The sequence below is a fragment of the Macrotis lagotis genome, chromosome 5, assembly GCF_037893015.1.
Source record: "Macrotis lagotis isolate mMagLag1 chromosome 5, bilby.v1.9.chrom.fasta, whole genome shotgun sequence".
In the NCBI taxonomy this organism is placed as follows: domain Eukaryota; kingdom Metazoa; phylum Chordata; class Mammalia; order Peramelemorphia; family Peramelidae; genus Macrotis; species Macrotis lagotis.
In genome coordinates, this window is record NC_133662.1 from 185624475 (window position 1) to 185635042 (window position 10568).

Sequence of the window (10568 nt, forward strand, 5' to 3'; positions counted from 1 at the left end):
TTAAAATCTGCCTCTACACCTTCCTCCCAAGCACTCTTTTTTTTCTGTCCATTAAGGCAAAGTAGAATAATCCAAATTCATCTTCTTTTGTGATAGTTCTTCATATATTTGAAGACAGGTATCATGACTCTTCCTGCCTCCAAGCCTCTTCTTGAGGGCAAGCATCTCTAGTTCATCATTATATTTTCTCATGATATTTTTTCATAGCCCTCTTAACATTCTGGTTGCCAGTTTTTAGACTTTAATTTGTCTATGCTTTTCTTTTCTTTTCTTTTTGCAAAGTAATGGGATTAAGTGGCTTGCCCAAGGCCACACAGCTACATAATTATTAAGTGTCTGAGGCCAGATTTGAACTCAGGTAGTCCTGATTCCAGGGCCAGTGCTCTATCCACTGCACCACCTAACCGCCCCTTATGCTTTTCTTAAGATGTGGTTTGGAAATAAACACAATAATTCATAAATGATTCATAGGAAGAAAGTAAAGAATGGAATTATTGCATTTCTTATCATGCACACTATGCTTCTCAGTTGGTTCTTGTCCTTTGTTATTGAAGAGACCAAAATGGCATCACTAATGTTAGAGACAAGTTGCAGTGTGTCCAACTGTGGTGGATCCGATCAGTACTGGCTTGGAATGCTCTACCACAGGTCAGGCAGAAATAGACCATGTGAACACCTGGAGTGATTATTCTAAACTTACACATTTCATGTTTCCTTTGAACTATTTCAATTCTGCCCCGCTCATAATATACAGCATCCTCTCTGATGATGGCACACTATGTTGGGTGGTCCTATGCCAGTGTCTTCCATGCTGCACAATCTATCCCACAGTTCTTAAGAGAGACTTTCACAATGAACCGGTATCAATTCTGAGTAAAGATTACCATTAGGAGATTTTTGCCTGTCATGTGCTACTACTAACATACTGAGATTACAGGTCAGAAAATCCCCATATATTTTTCGAAGGAAATTTTTGCCTTGTTATTTTCCCCTAATTCTATAGTTGTGAGGCTGTTTCTGATCCTATGGATAGAACATGGTAACTGCCCTATTAAAGTACATTGTATGTGATTTGACTCATTATTGTTAGCATGGCAACATTTTTCTGGATACAGGTTTTATCATTTATTAAGTTTGTTACCCACATGGGTTTATGCTGGCTGAAACCTTGGCAAGTATGCTAATTATGCCATCATCCATATATATAACTGATTAATTGAATGGATTGCTCAGGTCCAAGGACAAATCTTAGGTACTCTAGTTTTGACTCCTTCCAGGTTAACATGGATCCATTAATGAGTCTACTCATGGGCTCACTTATTTAATTATTTCCATAGCACCCTTAACTATACCCTCACTTAGTCTTTTTCCATCTGGATCACAAATTTGAGAGAGACTATTGTAGGTTTTTGCTGATTTGCTGAATTTTAAGTACACACTATCTACAATTTTCCCTTGATCTATATTGATTTAGTTACCCTGTCTGGGGAAAAGAAAAAAAGCAGAAATGAGGTTAGTCTTCCATAAACAGATTCCTCAGTTCTTTCTCAAGTGGATATCAAGGCTCAACATGAACATCAAGGACTCATCATGTGTTCTTTGGCACTGTCTTGGATTTTAGTATTGCTGAAAATAGGTAACTTCAAAGTGATTTTCCCAGAGCCACAGTTAATAAGCGTCTGAAGTAGGATTAGAAATCAGATCTTCCTATTTTTGTACAATACTCTATCCACTATATTATCTATTTGCCTAAATGGAAAAACAAAACAATGCCAAATGTAAATAAAGACTTTTAGAGGCACCTGGCAGCTAGAGAGGGTTGCTACTAATTCTTTTCCAGGGAATGAAGATTTACTGAAGTGGAAGAACAGAGGCAATTCCAGTAAAGAAAAAAAAACATTTAACTGTTGCTACAAATTAAAAAAAAAGCTTGTCAATGCATAAGACAATACAAAAATTATTATTTTTAGAATATTGGGGAAAAAGATTATTTTCACTGATGAAACTTACCTTTTTAATTTAAGCTTATATCAAAACTTGTCAGAAGTCCAGCCTACTAGATAAAATTTGGGTATCTTCATTAGTCAAAAAACATCTATCACCAAAAAATGTTTTGAGGATGCTTTAGTTCTAGTAGGTCTGAAAGTCTTGTCTTATTAAAGGAATTATGAACACACACACACATACTTACATACTTATACTGAAATATTGATAATTGTTTCAGTACAACAAATTCCCAAATGGAGATGGAATGCCATAACAAGGCTTCACATCATACTATGTCATGAAAGATTTAGAAATGTATCCAAAAGATAGATATAAATATGCTTCAGTGTCCTGGGAACTCATATGATTTAAATCCCATTGGAAACCTCAACTGTGACCTCAATGCCAAATTATGCAAAACAAGTATTTGAAGCAAGAGGAATATTAATTTCATATTGTAGCTTTTTGAAAATTTATATTTATTTTACTTTGTCCTAAATAATTCCTACACCACTATATATATATCCATCCTATAAGATTTACTAATTAGTGCATCTTTCCTCCACAAAAGATCTAAAGTGATATCTATACTGAGTGACCCTAATATCTCAGTGCAGTTTTAAGTTATCAGTAGGTTAATAATTATTAATCTATTATTAAGCTTAATAAGCAATTAGTAATTTGATAGCTTAAAACTACTCAGATATTTGGGATTTGATTATCTCATTTTAGTACCTTTGTGGACAAAGATGCATTATCATCTCAGGCTGTCTAAGGTAGGGTAGGACCAAGGAGTATAGGGAGCCAGATTAGTCCCTAAAATGGAAGGAGAGATAATATGAAGATGAAAATGCAATTTTGCTAGAATAAGTGGGAAATTGCCCTCCTACTCTCTTTCTCTTTATTCTCTATTGCTCTTGGTTCTACATATCTAGTCTTAAATTAGTTTTGGGGCAGATTTTTAACTTGGAATCTATAAATATTCTTTTCAATTTTGATAACTTGATTTTAATATAATTGGTTTTTATCATCTTATATGGTTTATTTTATACATTTAAAAATATTATTCAGAAAAAGAGTCTAGTCTTTACCAGATGCCAGAGGGGTTTCATGATACAAAAAAGTAAGGAAATTTAAAAGTGAGGTGAGTGATTGAGGAAAAGGGAAAGAAGGAGAAAAGGAGGAAATTTTGAATAGTATTCTTTTTAAGTGGCTTTTCCTGGTTAAAAGAAGTACATAGATTCATATTTTCTATTACAAGCAGCACCATGCTTCTAAGCTAAGCACATGAGTTGCTGTGTAAACAATGACTAAAAATACTAGCAGTTTTTACTTTCTAGGTTTCTTAGCCTGCTCTTATAGCTGTTGGATGTCTATGTTTCTTAGAAATGAGCCTAGCAACAAGGAAAATAAATGTAATAGCCGAGAGCTGGTGGTGTGGTGAGAAGTCCATTGACTTCACATTCAGAGACCCTAAGACTATTCTGGGTCTGCAACATGTGTCCTGAGTGACTCTGAGCAAGCCCTCTAACTTAGTTTCATCTTAGTTTCCTTTAATATAAACTGGGGTGGGGGTAGGGGGCAGGGAAATGAGAAGGGAGGAAATTGGATTTGATGATTTCAAGTCATAAATAGTTTTGTTTTCTAAATTGGAGAATAAAAATCTGTTTATATCCATCTCTAGAGTTTGGAATTTATATCTTGGAGTCATAATATTCTATTCTGCCTTTACCCTCTTTCCTTTAAACTGCTGCTGAGGTAGGGAGAGCAAGGGATCTTGATGGAAGATTCCTCTTTGAAGAAATGTGAGGGGTTAAAGGATTCTTTTTATATGTTCCAACTTATAATGGAACAAGGCAAGGGCTCCAAAGATTCCTATTCAAAGAAATGTGAGGAACTGATGGGATCTTTTATATATTTCCATTGATAGGGATGGGGCAAGAGCCCCAAAGTTTCTTATGTGAAGAAATGTGAGGGAATTCTTTTATATATTCCAAATGATAAGGGGATGAGGCAAGGTGAGTGTATATATATATATATATATATATATATATATATATAATTTATATATTTTATAGATGCATATTTATACACATACATATATAAAAACACTAAAGGTTTGCCATTTATTCAATACAATAAACAAATTCTGAGCTCCTAAGTAAAAGATTTCTTGCCCTTTGTTAATAGCAAAATGTAGCTCAATTAAACAAAATTGAGTAAATGCTTAACAAGTGTCAATTATATATGAAGAACTGTACTTGGTAATGGTAACACAAAGATAAAAGTGACACAATCCTTTCTTCCAAGAGCTACATTCAACTGGATAGATATGACATATACAGTTAAGAACAATGCAGAGCTGGAAATGAAAAGCAAAGGCAAAATCTAGATAAAGTGGTCTAGGGATATTAGAAGGAGAAAGCTCCCAGATTTGGAATTCTAGAAGTCTATGTGGAGGAGGTGGCACTAGAGTCACTCTTGAAGGGGGAGGAGAAATCTGAGAGGTGGAAATGAGTATTCCCAGGTATTCCAGGAGAGTCACTTGTGAGAATGTAGGGAAGCAGGAGATGGAATGTTGAATTTATCAGAGACAAACTGTGGAAGACCTTGGAAAGGTTTTCAACAATACTGTAGAGTGACATTGTAAGACATGGGCCTTCAGGGGATAATTTTGGAAATTCTATAAAGGTTAGATTGAATAAGGAGTTGCGTGAGGTAAGAAGACTAAATAGGAGGCTATTCCAACAATCCAACAATAGGAGGGAAGAAAAGGAATTAGTAGTTATTAAATAGGCACTGGCCAAGCAGTGAGGTTTTACAAATATAATCCCATTTCATCCTCATAACAGCCCTGTGAGGTGGAGGTTATTATCACCCCCCATTTTACAGTTGAGAGAAATGAGGCAGACAAAACTAAAGTAATTATTCAGGATCACATAGCGAGTAAATATCTGAGGCTGGATTTGAACTCAGGAATTCCAGACTCCAGACCCAGAGCTCTATCCTCTGTGTAACAGATGGCTACTTGGTTTTTAAAGGACCAGTGAGAGTCTGAATTTCTGTTGTGGCAATGTAAGTGGAGAGAGAGAGAACATGAGAAGCAGTGAGAGAACTCAATGGACTAGTGTGGCACTTGAAGGATACAGGCAGACTAGGCAGAGGGAAGAAGCACAGAAGACTGAGCTAAGTTCTTGGGGTCCTCCTTTTACTCTTCTCCTTTTCTAGAAGCTTGGCAGGGCAATTTGTATAATTGGACTCAGTTGTCCTGAAGGACAGAAGCAGTAAAGCAAATTAAAAACAAGGGTTTTTATTTTTTTTTTAAATCACTGCCACCATTATCTTCCCTCAACATTCCCATGCTAGTGGGCTCCTTTAAGCACAGAAACGAAAAAAGTTTACACCTGGAATCAACTCTAATCTTCATGTTTGACATAATCTGTGAATTCTCAAGAATCAAGGAGCTATTCAAGTTTTGGCAAAGTATATTCCATTATATTCACATATCATAATTTGATTTTGCCATTCCCAATTCATTGGATACACGAACTGTTTCCAGGTTAGTTTATTGTTTTACTGGGAGGTGAGGGAGGGAGAGTTATTTGTATAATAATGCTGTTACCTCTTTTTATAAAGTTTATCACCCCTTTGTTCTTCAGTTTTTACATAAACTTAAAGCTGGAAGGATTCAAGGTCTTCTAACTCAAACAACCTCATTTTACAAAAGAGAAAAAATGTAAAATAATTTTGCAAATTTGGATTAGCTGATACATTTTACCTTATGACAAAGTATGACTTGAACGGTATTTAGTAACATGGGTAGAAAATGAAAAGACTTCCAAATAGGTTAATATCAATCCTGGATTATAGCTGTTGGATGTCTATGTTTCTTAGAAATGAGCCTAGCAACAAGGAAAATAAATGTAATAGCCGAGAGCTGGTGGTGTGGTGAGAAGTCAATTGACTTCACATTCAGAGACCCTAAGACTATTCTGGGTCTGCAGCATGTGTCCTGAGTGACCCTGAGCAAGCCCCTCTTAGTTCTCATTCTAGTTTCCTTTAATATAAACTGGGGTGGGGGTAGGGGACAGGAAATGAGAAGGGAGGAAATTGGATTTGATGATTTCAAGTCATAAATAGTTTTGTTTTCTAAATTGGAGACACCATCAAAGTATTTAAAGTATTTAAATTTTTTTTAATTTAACTCACCAAAAGTAGTAAACTAATTGGGATTTAAATCTAAGTTCATACTTCCAGACATTACCACAGAATCATAGAATATAAGGCATGGAAGAGAGCTGAAAGGTAATTTGAGGATAACCTCTTTCATTTTACAGGAACAATTTAGTTCAAAGATTTATTAATTGCCTAATATGTGCAGTGGTAATGGGAAAAAATAGCTGCTCTCAAGAAATTTATATTCTTCAGGGGCAGGGGGCAGGGAGGGTAGAGTATCATATTTAAACAAGTAAATTCAAAGTAATTTCAAGTCAACAGGCATTGTTTATCTTTCCATCTAGAAGAAGACCATGACATCGGGGTGGTGGATGCCATGTCAAGTGAATGAATTGGATCTGAGTGAGGGGGCTGTGCTAAGTCTCCAGTCTCACTGTCTCCTCCAGAAGTTTCTGTGTCCAGCGGCCAGATATGGATCAGGACGATTGGAGATGGCCTTGGATGCAGTGGGAGACCTTGGCCTTTAACAGCTCTGAGATCACCAAAGACCATATATAGTAATGGTACCTGAGTTGTACTTTGAAGAAAGCTAGAGATTCCAAAAGACAGAGAGGAGGAAATGCTTTCCAGACAAAGGGTACAACCTGAGTGTAGACTTGTTGAAAAATGGAAAATTTTATATGTCAATTTTAGTTGAACAGAAAATATTTGAGAGGGAGTAATATGAAAAAAATAACCTGAAAGGTAGCCAAGAACCTGTTCTTTCTAGTGTTGTTTAACTCCAACAGTTAAGGAATCTTAGAACTGGTCATGAGAATCTTGGAAAAAACCAGGTCAAAACCAAGGGTTTCTAGGATTTGAATTTTTTTTTTTGAAGTAGTCAGGGCCAAGTGACTTGTCCAGGTTCACACATCTAGTAAGCATCTGAGGTTGGATTTTAATGCCAATCCTCCTGACTCTTGGGTTGATGCTCTATCCACTTATCTACTTAGCTATCCTAAGACTCTTTTTTTTTTAGGTTTTTGCTAGGCAATGGGGTTAAGTGGCTTGCCCAAGGCCACACAGCTAGGTAATTATTAAGTGTCTGAGGCAGGATTTGAACTCAGGTACTCCTGACTCTAGGGCCGGTGCTTTATCCACTGTGCCACCTAGCCACCCCTGTCCTTGGACTCTTAATGGGGATTCACATTTATAGTCTCACAACCACAATGATCAAGCATTACTCTTGCCATTACTGGCACTCAGAAGGGTTGAGTGAATTATCCAGGGTCACACAACTCCTAAGTGGTAGATGATTACTAGTCTTCTAAGTACATAGCCAAGCTGTGTACCTTAGTACCTTGGAATGATATTTAATGTGGTTTGGTCCAGGTCTCATACAACACTGGTCTGATTCTGTCAGCATAAAGGATAAGGAACAGGACTGAGAATTCAATTGAACAGTCACTGACCTTCTCTTCTCCCCTACGCTCAGTCTGCCATATAATTCATTGAAGATGCAAAATCCAATTGTTACCAGTTATAATGAGTCAGATTATTAAGTCACAAAATCATTTATTTAGGCATTTATTAATGTATTAAGCACTGGGAATACAAAGAAAATAATGTAATGGGAAAGATGGATAGAAAGGGATACATGTAAGATTAGTAATGATAATATGATTTGTATAATGCTTACTTACAATGGGTCAGATGCTTTTTAATTTCATTTGATTCTTGAAATGACTCTCAGAGATAGGCTCTATTATATATCCTTCCCATTTTACAGATGAGGAAAACTGAGGCAAACAAAAAGTTAAGTGACTTACTCAGGGTCACACAGCTAGTAAATGTCTGAGGATGAATTTGAACTCAGGACTTCCTAAATATAGAGAGGTAGAAGGTAATTTTAAAGGGGAAGACCCTAACATCTATATGTGGGGGGTGGCTACAGGAAAGATATTCTGGAAGAGATGGCATTAAAGAAAGTTTAGGGGTTCTCAGAGGTTGAGTTTGGAAAGTAAATTATTCCAGGTCTGGGGGTCAAAGGAATGGAGAATGGAGATGGCACTTTATGTGTGAAAAGCGGCAAGTAGAACTGTATGGAGGGACTATAGCCACAGAATGAAGTAATAGGTTAAAAACAAAACAAAACAAAATGACACCTAGAAAGATAGAAAGGGGTCTAGTTAAGAGCCTTATAGTATGATCTTATAGATAATAGGGCGCCATTGCAGTTTATTGAGGGAGAGGGGTAACATGGTAAGACCTATGCTTTAGGAAAATTACCTTAGCAATTGTGTGGATGGATGAGATTGGGGAAAGGCTTGAGGCAGGGGTCTAATTAGAAGGCTATTTATTCCTGTCTCCCACCCCCAGCCCTCTTTCATTTTGTGCTTTGGGGATAACTACATTTTCACTTGACTTTACAAAGTCCCTGCTTAAAAAAAAAGTTTTTGTGATAATTTAGGTGTTACAGAAACGTGGGTTCTTAAGATTATTATACCTAAAATCACTATTTTTTCTTCTCTCAATTGTCTAGAAAAATAGTTTCACACAACTCATCGGTTCTATTATGGCTGTTTCCTCTCTGTTCTTGAAGAGGACCTTGACATAGGAGAGGGTGATGCTGTGACATGCATTGTGAAAAGGATTTAAGCGAGGGGAGCACTGTACAAAGTCACCAGTCTCACTTTTCCAGAGCTGTGTGAATCCAGGGGCCAGATTTAGATTAGTGTGACTGGAGATGGCCAGGGATGCAGCAGGAGACCTTTGGCCGTTTTGAGCTAGAGCTTGAACAGGTTTCAGTTTGACTGAGGTAACACCCATTCAGTGATTAAGGCTAGGTAAGAAAGACAGGAGGCCAAGAATGGCCACTTTTACCTAGTCAAAAAAAATCAATCTGGTAAGGAAAGACCATGGTTTCTGGCCACAAAAGAAACACTTGCTACTTGGTTGGTTGGTTCTTGTCCTTCATTATTGAAGACCAAAACATCATTATGTTTGAGACAAGTTAGTAATTCTTAATGTTTCTGATCAGACCAATATGAGCTCAGAATGCTCTGCTACAGGTGTAACACAAATAATTCAAGAGAACACCTGGGGTGGGTACGCTAAACTTGCACAACTCATTTACTCTGAGCCAATGAGGACCACAAAACAATGACTAAGTTTGGGCTTGGCCTGGAACCTATTGTTGGCCAATAGAGGAGAGCCAGAGTGATTTGGACTCTGTAAACCTCAAGCTCTCTTACAGATTTCAGGGATCAAAGCTTACAATCCTTTGGGTAGAGCACCCGCAGGTAAGGGGCAAATCAGTCTCCCTGCAGGCCTGAGTTTCCGCACAAGATGATATATAAGCTAACCAAAGCATTAACGTGAAAAGACAATATTTTGGAAGGCTTTATAATAAGCATCACTATTATAAATTATGTAATACATTATAAAATAATAATTTATGATAACATAACAAATCTAAATCATAGTTTTGTAAAGTTGAACGAATCCTGGATTTGAAAGCTAGGATCTAAGTCCCATGGATGGGGCCTGGCCTGGGGCAGTTCAGTTATACTGTCTTTTATTTTCCTCAGTTGTTAAATGAGGGATGAGGGTTAGAGGAGGTTAGAGATTCTCAAATCGTGATCCAGGGGTCCCTAGACCCTCTCAGGAGACCATGATGTCAAAACTCTTTTAGAAATGATACTGAGGGGTGGCTAGGTGGCATAGTGGATAAAGCACCGGCCTTGGAGTCAGGAGTACCTGGATTCAAATTCAGTCTCAGACACTTAATAATTACCTAGTTGTGTGGCCTTGGGCAAGCCACTTAACCCCATTTGCCTTGCAAAAAACCTAATTTTAAAAAAAAGAAATGATACTGAGACTTTTATTTCTACTTAATCTTTTTTTTTGTTTGTTTTTGTAAGGCAACAGGGTTAAGTTGGTTGCCCAAGGCCACACAGCTAGGTAATTATTGTTTGAGGCAGCATTCGAACTCAGGTACTCCTGACTCATGTTCTAACTACTGTGCCATTTAGCTGCCCCTCTACTTAGATTTTGTTGTTGTTTCCTTTGTATCTGACTTTCCATGGCCCTGTTTGGTTGTTTTCTTGGCAGAGAAAATAAGGCGGGTTTGCCATTTCCTTCTTCAGCTCATTTCTACAGATGAGGAAACTGGGTTAAGAGGCTTGCCCAGCTAATATGTGTCTGAGGCTGCATTTGAACTCACACAGGGGAGTCTTCCACTTCAATACCTAGTGCCCCTACTGATAAGGGAGAATCCAGGTAAAAAAAAAAACCTCTTTATTATAATTTATACAATTGCATATAATTACATGTATAATTTTATTATATATGCAATAGTGTATGCTATATTTACACAACATAATTTTACATATATACATACATTTACAAACACAATTTATATATAA